The sequence below is a fragment of the Triticum urartu genome, chromosome 2A, assembly GCF_056163025.1.
Source record: "Triticum urartu cultivar PI428250 chromosome 2A, HENAU_Tu73, whole genome shotgun sequence".
Taxonomy (NCBI): Eukaryota; Viridiplantae; Streptophyta; class Magnoliopsida; order Poales; family Poaceae; genus Triticum; species Triticum urartu.
This window is the reverse complement of record NC_141874.1, coordinates 358,098,179-358,112,850: the sequence shown is the minus strand read 5'-3', so window position 1 is coordinate 358,112,850 and position 14,672 is coordinate 358,098,179.

The following is a 14,672-nucleotide window of genomic DNA, read 5'->3' as shown; positions in this document are numbered from 1 at the left end:
CGTGCACCATACCGTACCAATCCGGAGGAGACGAAGGAGATTATGCGTCAAGTCTAGGAGCTGCTCCACAAAGGTTATATTCGCGAATCCCTTAGTCCTTGTGTTGTTCCTATTATTCTAGTGCCGAAAAAAGGATGGTACATCGTGTATATATGTTGATTGTAGAGGCATTAATAATATTACTATTCGTTATCGTCATCCTATTCCTAGGCTAGATGATATGCTTGCTGAATTGAGTGGCTCTACAATATTCTCCAAAGTTGATTTGCATAGTGGATACCATCAAATTCGTATGAAATTGGGAGATGAATGGAAAACTGCATTTAAAACTAAGTTTGGTTTATATGAGTGGTTAGTCATGCCTTTTGGGTTAACTAATGCACCTAGTACTTTCATGAGGTTAATGAACGAAGTTTTACGTGCTTTCATTGGACGATTTGTGGTAGACTATTTTGATGATATACTGATTTATACTAAATCTTTGGAGGAACATTTGGAACATTTACGTGCTGATTTTATTGCTCTACGCGATGCATGTTTGTTTGGTAACCTTGGTAAGTGCACCTTTTGCACCAACCAAGTATCTTTTCTTGGCTATGTTGTTACTCCACAGGTAATTGAAGTTGATAAAGCCAAGATTGAGGCTATTGAGAGTTGGCCGCAGCCAAAACGGTCACACAAGTGAGGAGTTTCCTAGGCCTCGCTGGTTTTTATAGGTGTTTTGTGAGAGATTTCAGCACCATTGTTGCACCTCTCAATGAGCTTACAAAGAAGGATTTGCCTTTTGTTTGGGGTACCACACAGGAACAAGCCTTCACGGTATTGAAATATAAGTTGACACATGCTCCTTTACTCCAACTTCTTGATTTTAATAAGACTTTTGAGCTTGAATGTGATGCTTGTGGAATTGGATTAGGAGGTGTCTTATGACAAGATGGCAGACTTGTCGCATACTTTTCTGAAAAATTGAGTGGGCCTAGTCTGAACTATTCTACTTATGATAAAGAATTATATGCTCTTGTTCGGACCTTAGGAACATGGCAACATTATTTATGGCCCAGGGAATTTGTTATACATTTTGATCATGAATATTTGAAACACATTAAAAGTCAAGCAAAACTGAACCGTAGACATGCTAAATGGGTTGAATTCATTGAGACTTTCCCTGATGTCATTAAACACAAGAAGGGTAAAGAAAATGTTATTGCTGATGCATTGTCTCATCGTTATACTATGCTTTCACAACATGACTTTAAAATATTTGGTTTGGAGACCATCAAAGATCAATATGTGAATAATGCTGAATTTAAAGATGTAATGCAGAATTGTAAGGAAGGGAGAACTTGGAAAAAGTTCGTTCTTAACGATGGATTTGTGTTTCGTGTCAATAAGCTATGCATTCCAGCTAGCTCCATTCGTCTTTTGTTGTTGCAGGAGGCACGTGGAGGAGGATTAATGGCACACTTTAGCGTCAAGAAGACGGAGGATATACTTGCTACACATTTCTATAGGCCAAAGATGAGACGGGATGTTGAGCGTTTTGTTGCTCGCTGCACTACATGTGAAAAAGCTAAGTCACGACTCAATCCTCATGGTTTATATATGCATTTGCCTGTACCTAATGTTCCTTGGGAGGAAATAGCTATGGACTTTGTTTTAGGTTTACCTCGAACAAATCCGGGGAGGGATAGCATATTTGTTGTCATGGATAGATTCTTGAAAATGGCACACTTTATACCATGTCATAAAAGCGATGATGTTGTTAATGTTGCTGATTTGTTCTTTAGTGAAATTATTCTCTTGCATGGTGTGCCAAATACTATTCTTTCATATCGTGATACTAAATTTCTTAGCCACTTTTGGATATGTTTATGGGCTAAGTTGGGGACTAAACTGCTTTTTAGTACTACTTGTCACCCCCAAACTGATGGACAAACTGAAGTAGTCAATAGAACATTTTCTACTATGCATAGGGTTGTTTTGAAGAATAATAAGAAAATGTGGGAAGAATTCTTGCCTCATATTGAATTTGCTTATCATCGTCCATTGCATTCTACTACTAAGATGTGCCCTTTTGAAATTGTGTCTGTTTCCTACCTCGTGCACCTATTGATTTGTTGCCTCTTCCATCTTCAGAGAAGGTTAATTTTGATGCTAAAGATGTGCTAAATTGATTTTAAAAATGCATGAGTTAACTAAGGAAAACATTGAGCATATGAATGCTAAATATAAACTTGCTGGAGATAAGGGTGGAAAACATGTTGTGTTTGCACCTAGAGATCTTGTTTGGTTACATTTGCGTAAGGACAGATTTCCTAATTTGCGCAAATCAAAGATAATGCCACGTGCTGATGGTCCTTTTAAGGTGTTAGAGAAACTAAATGATAATGCATATAAACTTGAGCTTCCTGTAGATTTTGGGGTTAGTCCCACTTTTAACATTGCAGATTTGAAGCCTTATTTGGGTGAGGAAGATGAGCTTCCGTCGAGGACGACTTCATTTCAAGAAGGGGAGAATGCTGAGGACATCAATACCATTGTTACACCCACAGCCCCTGCTGCTATACATACTGGACCAATTACTAGAGCTCGCGCATGCATATTGAATTACCAGGTACTTTCGTTTCTTGGTAACAATTCTAATGTTCATGAGAATATGATGCTGTCTAAATTGGATACATTTTTTTTGCTTACAAATGAAGGGCCTAGCTTGGACAAGAAAGATGAACCTTGGAGAAAGTTCAAGCATGGAGATGATGGCATGCGCAAGGGGAACACGAACGGAGTTACAGGTGATGATTCCAGGACTTTCAAGCCACCATAATGAGTCCATGAAGCCTTGGACGAAATATAAAAGATGCCACTTTATAGATTTCGTCCATAGGCTATTCTAGGTGATGTGTCACCTTATTTTTGGGCCAGGCCCATGTAATTTCGAAATACTTGATTATATGTTGTTTTTAGAGTCCGTATGTGTGGGGAAACAAGAGTTAGGGTTTGTTTGGGACCCCTCTTCCAAGGGTGACGAAACTCCCCCCTCTCTCCTCCATATATACAGCCCTTAGGGCATCGTTTAGACTTTGGGTATTGTTTAGATTAAAGTTCGCCATAGCTACAACTTCGCGTACTTCGTTTGTGTTCAACGACTAGACAAAGGCGTCACAGAACCCCCACCTTGATCAATAAAGCTTTCCTCTCATATTCACAATATCCAGATTGCAATCTTAGTTTCTTTCTTGTTCCTCGTTTGCCTGCAGGAAACAGACCTTCGTGGTCAAGTTGATCGTGCTCCGGCGTGGTCAGTAACCTCTCGAGTTGGTTTAGCGATTGCTAAGGCGCAACGTCCTCGCACGTTCGTAGTCGGATCGTCAAAGTCGATTTCCTCAAAAACGATAGCCACCATCTCATCGAAAGACGGGACACCTTTCCCTCTATCAAGAGTGGTACTCCAATCCTGTCCTGGAAGTCATGTTGTTGGACAGCAGCTAACCTACGAACTAAGAAGAAACTATGATGAGCCCAGATTCCGATAAATGGCTTGAGGCCGTGAAATTTGAGATTGGATCCATGTATGAGAACAAAGTGTGGACTTTGTGGACTTGCCCTATGATCGGCAAGCCATTGAGAATAAATGGATCTTAAAGAAGAAGATGGACACTGATGGTAATGTCACTATCTACAAAGCTTGACTTGTCGCAAAAAGGTTTTCGGCAATTTCAACGGTTGACTACGATGAGACTTTCTCACCCGTAGCGATGCTTAAGTCTGTCCGAATCATGTTAGCAGTTGCTGCATTTTATGATTATGAAATCTGGCAAATGGACATCAAAACTGCATTCCTTAATGTATTTTTCAAAGAAGAGTTGTATATGATGCAACCAGAAGGTTTTGTCGATCCTAAAGGTGCTAACAATGTGTGCAAGCTCCAGTGATCCATCTATGGACTGATGCAAGCATCTCGGAGTTGGAATATACGATTCGATGAGGTGATCAAAGCATATGGTTTTATATAGACTTATGGCGAAGCCTGTATTTACAAGAAAGTGAGTGGGAGCTGTGTGGCATTTTTATATTATATTGGATGACATATTGCTGATTGGAAATGATATAGAGTTTCTGGATAGCATAAAAGGATACTTGAATAAGAATTTTTCAATGAAAGACCTTGGTGAAGCTACTTATATATTGGGCATCAAGATCTATAGAGATAGATTGAGACATTTAATAGGACTTTCACAAAGCACATACCTTGACAAAGTTCTGAAGATGTTCAAAATGAACTGTCAAAGAAAAGGTTCTTGCATGTGTTGCAGGGTGTGAAGTTGAGTAAGACTCAAAGCCCGACCACGGGAGAAGATAGAGAGAGAATGACGAAAGTCATTCCCTATGCCTCAGCCATAGGTTCTAAAGAGTATGCCATTATGTGTACCAGACTTGCTGTGTGCCTTGCCATGAGTTTGGCAAGTGGGCACAATAGTTATCCAGGAGTGGACCACTAGACAACGGTCAAAATTATCCTTAGTTACCTAAAGATACTAAGGAAATGTTTCACGATTACGGAGGTGATAAAGAGTTCGTCGTAAAGGGTTATGTCGATGCAAGCTTTAACACAAATCTGGATGACTCTGGGTCTCAATGTGGATACGTATTGAACGTGGGAGCAATTATCTAGAGTAGCTCCATGCAGAGCATTGTAGACAAAGAAATTTGCAAAATACATACGGATCTGAAAACCTCTTTCACAAGCAAAACATGATCACACCTTAGAACTCCTTGGGTGTTAATCACATGGACATGTGAACTAGATTATTGACTCTAGTGAACTCTTTGGGTGTTAATCACATGGTGATGTGAACTAGATTATTGACTCTGGTGCAAGTGGGAGACTGATGGAAATATGCCCTAGAGGCAATAATAAAATGGTTATTGTTATATTTCCATAATCATGATAAAGGTTTATTATTCATGCTAGAATTGTATTGACCGTTAACTTAAATACATGTGTGGATACATAAACAAATACTGTCTCCCTAGTGAGCCTCTACTAGACTAGCTCGTTGATCAAAGATGGTTAAGGTTTCCTAACCATAGACATAAGTTGTCATTTGATAACGGGATCACATCATTAGGATAATGATGTGATGGACAAGACCCAACCATTAGCATAGCATATGATCGTTCAGTTTATTGCTACTACTTTCTTCATGCGAAATACATGTTTCTTCGACCATGAGATCATGCAACTCCCGGATACCGGAGGAATACCCTGTGTGCTATCAAATGTCACAACATAACTGGGTGATCAGAAAGATGCTCTACAGGTATCTTCGAAGGTGTCTGTTGAGTTGGTGTGAATCGAGATTGGGATTTATCACTCCATGTATCGGAGAGGTATCTCTGGGCCCTCTCGGTAATACACATCACAAGAAGCTTGCAAGCAAAGCGACTAAGGAGTTAGTTGCAAGATTATGTACTATGGAACGAGTAAAGATACTTGCCTGTAACGAGATTGAACTAGGTATAGAGATACCTACGACCGTATCTTGGGCAAGTAACATACCGACAGACAAAGGGAATTACGTATGTTGTCATAAAGGTTCAACCAATAAAAGATCTTCATGGAATATGTAGGAATCAATATGGGCACCTAGGTCCCGCTATTCGTTATTCACCGGAGAGGTGTCTCGATCATGACTACATAATTTCCGAACCCGTAGTGTCGCACGCTTAACGTTCATTGACGCTCGGTTGGATCGTGATCGGATCGCGAAGAGTATGACCACATCAACCGCGTGATAAACGCTTCCGCTTAGCAATCTACAAGGGTATGTAGATGCTCTCCCCCTCTCTGTGATAGCATGGCTTATTAGGGATGATAGACTACTCTTATCAATAAGGAATTCCTTCTTTTCCGGGAGCCCATTCAGACAGAACTCCAAAGTTAAGCGTGCTCAGCTTGGAGTAATTTTAGGATGGGTGACTGACCGGGAAGTTTCTCCTGGGTGCGCGCGAGTGAGGACAAAGTGCGCGGAAAAGACTAGTATTGATCTATGGGGGCCAGTCTAGATCCCGCCAGGAGTAACGACCAATGGCAGGTGTGTCCGGGGCCTTACAAGTTGGTATCAGAGCCGCCCTCAAGGTTACAAGGATGTGTGTGGACAGGTGCGCGGTCATGTTGTGCATGACGTTTGTGACCCGTCGTGGCACACGGCATGGCACATGTGCCGAACTGGAAGCAGAAACGTATGTGCTAAGAGGGAACGTTCCTGTGGCCCGACGAGGACGTAGGTTCCTCTGAGTGGGGGTGTATGTGATAGCCTGGCTTATTAGGGGTGATAGACTAATCATATCAATAAGGAATTCCTTCTTTTCCGGGAGCCCATTCGGATAGAACTCTAAAGTTAAGCATGCTCGGCTTGGAGTAATTTCAGGATGGGCGACCGACCGGGAAGTTGCTCTCGGGTGCGCATGAGTGAGGACAAAGTGCACGGAAAAGACTAGTATTGATCCGTGGGGCCAGCCTAGATCCCGCCAGGAGTGATGACCACCGGCGGGTGTGTCTGAGGCGTTACACTCTGGTAGCTATGCATCTCCATGGATAGTTCTTGTGTGTTCGTAGAATTTTTTTGTTTTGCATGCAACGTTCTCCAACACTTAGGTCATCCACTTGTGGGAAATTTTCTACTATCCTATGATACGTCTCCAACATATCTATAATTTTTGATTGCTCCATGCTACTTTATCTACTGTTTTGGACTATATTGGGCTTTATTTTCCACTTTTATATTATTTTTGTGACTAACCTATTAACCAGAGGCCCAGCCCAGAATTGTTGTTTTTTGCCTATTTCAGTATTTCGAGGAAACAGAATATCAAACGGATTGCAAACAGAATGAAACCTTCAGGAACGTGATCTTCTCACCAAACGTGATCCAGGAGACTTGGACCCTACTCCAAGAAGTTTCCGGGGAGGTCACGAGGGTGGAGGGCGCGCCCCCTGCCTCGTGGGCCCCTCGGAGCTCCACCGATGTGCTCCTTGCTCCTATATATACCTACGTACCCCCATTAGACCAGAGACGGAGCCAAAAACCTAATTCCACCGCCGCAACCTCCTGTATCCACGAGATCCTATCTTGGGGCCTGTTCCGGAGCTCTGCCGGAGAGGGCATCCATCACGGAGGGCTTCTACATCAACACCATAGCCCTTCCGATGAAGTGTGAGTAGTTTACTTCAGACCTTCGGGTCCATAGCTAGTAGCTAGATGGCTTCTTCTCCCTTTTGGATCTCAATACAATGTTCTCCCCCTCTCTCGTGCAGATCTATTCGATGTAATCTTCTTTTTGCGGTGTGTTTGTTGAGACCGATGAATTGTGGGTTTATGATCCAACTTATCTATGAATAATATTTGAATCTTCTCTGAATTCTTTTATGTATGATTGAGTTATCTTTGCAAGTCTCTTCGAATTATCCGTTTGGTTTGACCAACTAGATTGGTAGTTCTTGCAATGGGAGAAGTGTTTAGCTTTGGGTTCAATCTTGCGGTGTCCTTACTCAGTGACAGAAAGAGTTGCAAGGCACGTATTTTATTGTTGCCATCGAGGATAACAAGATGGGGTATTTATCATATTGCATGAATTTTTCCTCTACATCATGTCATCTTGCTTAAGGCGTTACTCTGTTTTTAACTTAATACTCTAGATGCATGCTGGATAGCAGTCGATGAGTGGAGTAATAGTAGTAGATGCAGGCAGGAGTCGGTCTACTTGTCACGGACGTGATGCCTATATACATGATCATACCTAGATAACCTCATAACTATGCTAAATTCTATCAATTGCTCAACAGTAATTTGTTCACCCACCGTAGAATATATATGCTCTTGAGAGAAGCCACTAGTGAAACCTATGGCCCCCGGGTCTATTCTCATCATATCAATCTCCATTACTTTATTTTACTTGTTTTGCTTTTACTTTTCACTTTGCATCTTTATACCAAAAATATTATCTCTATCAGATCTCACTCTCGTAAGTGACCGTGAAGGGATTGACAACCCCTAAGCGTTGGTTGTGAGTTGCTACCGTTTTGTGCAGGTACGAGGGACTTGCGCGTGACCTCCTACTGGATTGATACCTTGCTTCTCAAAAACTGAGGGAAATACTTACGCTACTGTGCTGCATCACCCCCTCCTCTTCGGGGAAAACCAACGCTAGCTCGAGACGTAGCAAGAAGGATTTCTGGCGCCGTTGCCGGGGAGGCCTACGCCAAGTCAAGTCAAGATTTACTCTCCTGTCAACGAGCCATTTCTGGCGCCGTTGCCGGGGAGGCCTACGCCAAGTCAAGTCAAGATTTACTCTCCCGTCAACGAGCCATTTCTGGCGCCGTTGCCGGGGAAGCCTACGCAAAAGTCAACATACCAAGTACCCATCACAATCTCTATCTCTTGCATTACATTATTTGCCATTTGCCTCTCGTTTTCCTCTCCCCCACTTCACCCTTGCCGTTTTATTCGCCCTCTCTTTCCCAATCTCCTCCTCTTTTTCCCTTTGCCTTTTGTTTGCTCGTGTGTTAGTTTGCTTGCTTGTTTGTCACGATGGCCTTACCTAATTTTGGTGATCTTCACCTTAAAAGGCTAGAAGATATCGAAAACAATGTCAAGAAGTTTATGGTCTTGCAATTTGAGCATAATAATTTCTTTAGAAACGAGCTTAAGGAACAAAAGAGTTTTATGAGTTATATGAATAAAGAGCTCGATGATATGTCCAAAGAATTTGATGGTGTAAGAGCCAAAATTGCTCATCTTGAAAAAATGACCGCTGAAATTTCGGATATGCAAGCCACCTTAGTTAATAAGATGGCCGCTAAACCGAATAACTATGAGAATCAAGATGAAGATCTAAAAGTTATTGATGTGTCCCCTATTAAATCTTTGTTTTGCAATATGAATCTTGATGAATCTGATTATGATCTTCCTTTACCTAGAAGGCGTTCTAAGAATTCTGAGTTTTTAGATCCTGATGATGAAATTGATAAAAAAGGGATTGAAAGAAATAAAAATCTAGATATTGCTAAACCCACTATTTTGGATCTCAAGGAATTTAACTATGAAAATTGCTCTTTAATTGATTGTATTTCCTTGTTGCAATCCGTGTTAAATTCTCCTCATGCTTATAGTCGAAATAAGGCCTTTACCGAACACATTGTTGACGCCTTAATGCAATCTTATGAAGAAAAGCTTGAGTTGAAAGTTTCTATCCCTAGAAAACTCCATGATGAGTGGGAACCTACAATTAAGATTAAAATTAAAAATTACGAGTTTCATGCTTTGTGTGATTTGGGTGCTAGTGTCTCTACTATCCCCAAAGCTTTGTGTGATTTGTTAGATTTCCGTGACTTTGATGATTGCTCTCTAAACTTGCATCTTGCGGATTCCACTATTAAAAAGCCTATGGGAAGAATTAATGATGTTCTTATTGTTGCAAATAGGAATTATGTGCCCGTAGATTTTATCGTTCTTGATATAGATTGCAATCCTTCATGTCCTATTATTCTTGGTAGACCTTTCCTTAGAACGATTGGTGCAATTATTGATATGAAGGAAGGGAATATTAAATTCCAATTTCCATTAAAGAAGGGCATGGAACACTTTCCTAGAAAGAAAATAAAATTACCATATGAATCTATCATGAGAGCCACTTATGGATTGCCTACCAAAGATGGCAATACCTAGATCTATCCTTGCTTTTATGCCTAGCTAGGGGCGTTAAACGATAGCGCTTGTTGGGAGGCAACCCAATTTTATTTTATGTTTTTTGTTTTTGGTTCTGTTTAGGAATAAATAATCCATCTAGATTCTGTTTATATGTGGTTTTATCTTTTAATTAGTGTTTGTGCCAAGTTAAACCTATTAGATCTTCTTGGAACATAGTTATTTGATCTTGCTGTAATTTCCAGAATCTTTGCGCTCAGTGCCCGAATTGTCAAAAATCACCAGAACGTGATAAAATAGTGATTCCAATTTCTGCTGATTAATAAACAAATTTCCCAGGTCGTCTAATTTTGGTAGAATTTTTTGGGTTCCAGAAGTTTGCGTTAGTAACAGATTACTACAGACTGTTCTGTTTTTGACAGATTCTGTTTTGCGTGTGTTGTTTGCTTATTTTGATGAATCTATGGCTAGTAAAATAGTTTATAAACCATAGAGAAGTTGGAATACAGTAGGTTTAACACCAATATAAATAAAGAACAAGTTCACTACAGTACCTTAAATTAGTCTTTTGTTTTCTTTCTCTAACGGAGCTCACGAGATTTCTATTGAGTTTTGTGTTGTGAAGTTTTCAAGTTTTGGGTGAATTCTTTTGATGGATTATGGAACAAGGAGTGGCAAGAGCCTAAGCTTGGGGATTCCCATGGCACCCCCAAGATAATCCAAGGACACCAAAAAGTCAAAGCTTGGGGATGCCCCGGAAGGCATCCCCTCTTTCGTCCACTTCCATTGGTAATTTACTTGGAGCTATATTTTTATTCACCACATGATATGTGTTTTGCTTGGAGCGTCTTGTATTATTTGTGTCTTTGCTTGTTAGTCTACCACAATCATCCTTGCTGTACACACCTTTTGAGAGAGCCATGTATGAATTGAAATTTGTTAGAATACTCTATGTGCTTCACTTATATCTTTTGAGCTTGATAGTTTACTCTATGTGCTTCACTTATATCTTTTTGACCATGATAATTTTTGCTCTAGTGCTTCACTTAGATCTTTTAGAGCACGGTGGTGGTTTTTTTTAAAGAAACTTGATCTCTCATGCTTCACTTAGATTATTTTGAGAGTCGTTAATAGCATGGTAATTTGCTTAATGTTAATATACTTGGTATTCAAGATATGTGAAACTTTCTTTTTAGTGGGTTGAATACTAAGATAAGTTTGATGCTTGATAATTGTTTTGAGATATGGAGGTGATAATATCATAGTCGTGCTAGTTGAGTAGTTGTGAATTTGAGAAATACTTGTGTTGAAGTTAGCAAGTCCCGTAGCATGCACGTATGGTTAAAGTTGTGTAACAAATTTGAAGCATGAAGTGTACCTGGCTTGTGCATCCTTATGAGTGGCGGTCGGGGACGAGCGATGGTCTTTTCCTACCAATCTACCCCCCTAGGAGCATGCGCGTAGTACTTGATTTTTGATGACTTCTAAATTTTTGCAATAAGTATATGAGTTCTTTTGACTAATGTTGAGTCCATGGATTATACGCACTTTTACCTTTCCGCCACTTGCTAGCCTCTTCGGTACCGTGCATTGCCCTTTCTCACATTGAGAGTTGGTGCAAACTTCGCCGGTGCATCCAAACCCCGTGATATGATACGCTCTTTCACACATAAACCTCCCTATATCTTCCTCAAAACAGCCACCATACCTACCTATCATGGCATTTCCATAGCCATTCCGAGATATATTGCCATGCAACTTCCATCATCATCATCATCATCATGACATGATTTACTTTTGTCATATTGCCATTGCATGATCTTGTAGTTGACATCGTATTTGTGGCAAAGCCACCATGCATTATTTTTCATACATGTCACTCTTGATTCATTGCACCATCCCGGTACACCGCCGGAGGCATTCATATAGAGTCATATCTTGTTCTAGTATCGAGTTGTAATCATTATGTTGTAATCAATAGAAGTGTGATGATCATCATTATTAGAGCATTGCCCAATCAAAAAAAAGGAGAAAGGCCAAAAAGAAAGGAAAAAAAGAAAGTCCCAAAAAAAGATAAAATAAAAAGGGCAATGCTACTATCTCTTTTTCCACACTTGTGCTTCAAAGTAGCACCTTGTTCTTCATGTAGTGAGTCTCATATATTGTGCTTCAAAGTAGCACCATGATTTTCATATAGAGAGTCTCATAATTTGTCTTGTTCATACTAGTGGGAATTTTTCATTATAGAACTTGGCTTGTATATTCCAACGATGGGCTTCCTCAAAATGCCCTAGGTCTTCATGAGCAAGCAAGTTGGATGCACACCCACTAGTTTTCTTTTGTTGAGCATTCTTAGCTCTAGTGCATCCGTTGCATGGCAATCCCTAATCCTTGCATTAACATCAGTTGATGGGCATCTCCATAGCTCATTGATTAGCCTCGTTGATGTGAGACTTTCTCCTTTTTGTCTTCTCCACACAATCCCCGTCATCATATTCTATACCACCCATAGTGCTATGTCCATGGCTCGCGCTCATGTATTGCGTGAAGGTTGAAAAAGTTTGAGATTATTTGAGTATGAAACAATTGCTTGGCTTTTCATCGGGGGTATAGAAGTTGGGAACATCTTTGTGTGACGAAAATGAAGCATAGCCTAACTATATGATTTTGTAGGGATGAACTTCCTTTGGCCATGTTATTTTGAGATGACATAATTGTTTGATTAGTATGCTTGAAGTATTATCATTTTTATGTCAATATGAACTTTTGTCGTGAACCTTTCGGATCTGAATATTCATACCATGATTAAGAAGATTTACATCGAAATTATGCCAAAGTATCACTCCGCATCAAAAATTCTCTTTTTATCATTTACCTACTCGAGGACGAGCAGGAATTATGCTTGGGGATGCCTGATACGTCTCCAATGTATGTATAATTTTTGATTGCTCCATGCTACTTTATCTACTGTTTTGCACTATATTGGGCTTTATTTTCCACTTTTATATTATTTTTGGGACTAACCTATTAACCGGAGGCCCAGCCCAGAATTGCTGTTTTTTGCCTATTTCAGTATTTCGAGGAAACAGAATATCAAACGGAGTCCAAACGGATTGAAACCTTCGGGAACGTGATCTTCTCACCGAACGTGATCCAGGAGACTTGGACCCTACTCCAAGAAGTTTCCGGGGAGGTCACGAGGGTGGAGGGCGCCCCCCCTAGGCGCGCCCCCCTGCCTCGTGGGCCCCTCGGATCTCCACCGACGTGCTCCTTCCTCCTATATATACCTACGTACCCCCATTAGACCAGATACGGAGCCAAAAACCTAATTCCACCGCCGCACCCTCCTGTATCCATGAGATCCCATCTTGGGGCCTGTTCCGGAGCTCCGCGGGAGAGGGCATCCAACACGGAGGGCTTCTACATCAACACCATAGCCCTTCCGATGAAGTGTGAGTAGTTTACTTCAGACCTTCGGGTCCATAGCTAGTAGCTAGATGGCTTCTTCTCTCTTTTTGGATCTCAATACAATGTTCTCCCCCTCTCTCGTGGAGATCTATTCGATGTAATCTTCTTTTTGCGGTGTGTTTGTTGAGACCGATGAATTGTGGGTTTATGATCCAACTTATCTATGAATAATATTTGAATCTTCTCTGAATTCTTTTATGTATGATTGAGTTATCTTTGCAAGTCTCTTCGAATTATCCATTTGGTTTGGCCAACTAGATTGGTAGTTCTTGCAATGGGAGAAGTGTTTAGCTTTGGGTTCAATCTTGCGGTGTCCTTACCCAGTGACAGAAAGAGTTGCAAGGCACGTATTTTATTGTTGCCATCGAGGATAACAAGATGGGGTATTTATCATATTGCATGAATTTATTCCTCTACATCATGTCATCTTGCTTAAGGCGTTACTCTGTTTTTAACTTAATACTCTAGATGCATGCTGGATAGCGGTCGATGAGTGGAGTAATAGTAGTAGATGCAGGCAGGAGTCGGTCTACTTGTCACGGACATGATGCCTATATACATGATCATACCTAGATAACCTCATAACTATGCTAAATTCTATCAATTGCTCAACAGTAATTTGTTCACCCACCGTAGAATATCTATGCTCTTGAGAGAAGCCACTAGTGAAACCTATGGCCCCCGGGTCTATTCTCATCATATCAATATCCATTACTTTATTTTACTTGTTTTGCTTTTACTTTTCACTTTGCATCTTTATACCAAAAATATTATCTCTATCAGATCTCACTCTCGTAAGTGACCGTGAAGGGATTGACAACCCCTAAGCGTTGGTTGCGAGTTGCTACCGTTTTGTGCAGGTATGAGGGACTTGCACGTGACCTCCTACTGAATTGATACCTTGCTTCTCAAAAACTGAGGGAAATACTTACGCTACTGTGCTGCATCACCCCCTCCTCTTCGGGGAAAACCAACGCTAGCTCGAGACGTAGCATCCTACACAACTCTATGCTCGGAGGCCCAACACGAGTCTACAAGAACAAGTTGTACAGTAGACATCAATGAGCCACTAGTGCTCAGGAAATTGAAGCCCAAGATCCCAGATCATAATGATGATCATCGTGTGGCAGAAGACATGAAGTTGAGGAAGGATCATGGTCTGAGACTATGGAGACAGAATGATCCATATGCCACAAGGAGGACTGTTGTGGACTTCGTTTTCATACCAGAGAACAACATGACTTCTATAGTCTGTCCTATTGGACAAGAAGCCCATAGTATGTGACATGAAATGGGTTGACTGGGAATACATTGATGACAATGAAGACTATTTTCCCCATGTGCATGAGAGCTTCAGGTTGAATGGAGTTGATAAGTTTATTGGACAGAAATTGAAAAAATGGAACGATGAGATGATCATGCAGTTATACTCTACTACCCACTTTTACATTGATGGTAAGATTGTGTGGATGACTAAGGGCACCAGGTACCGGTCAT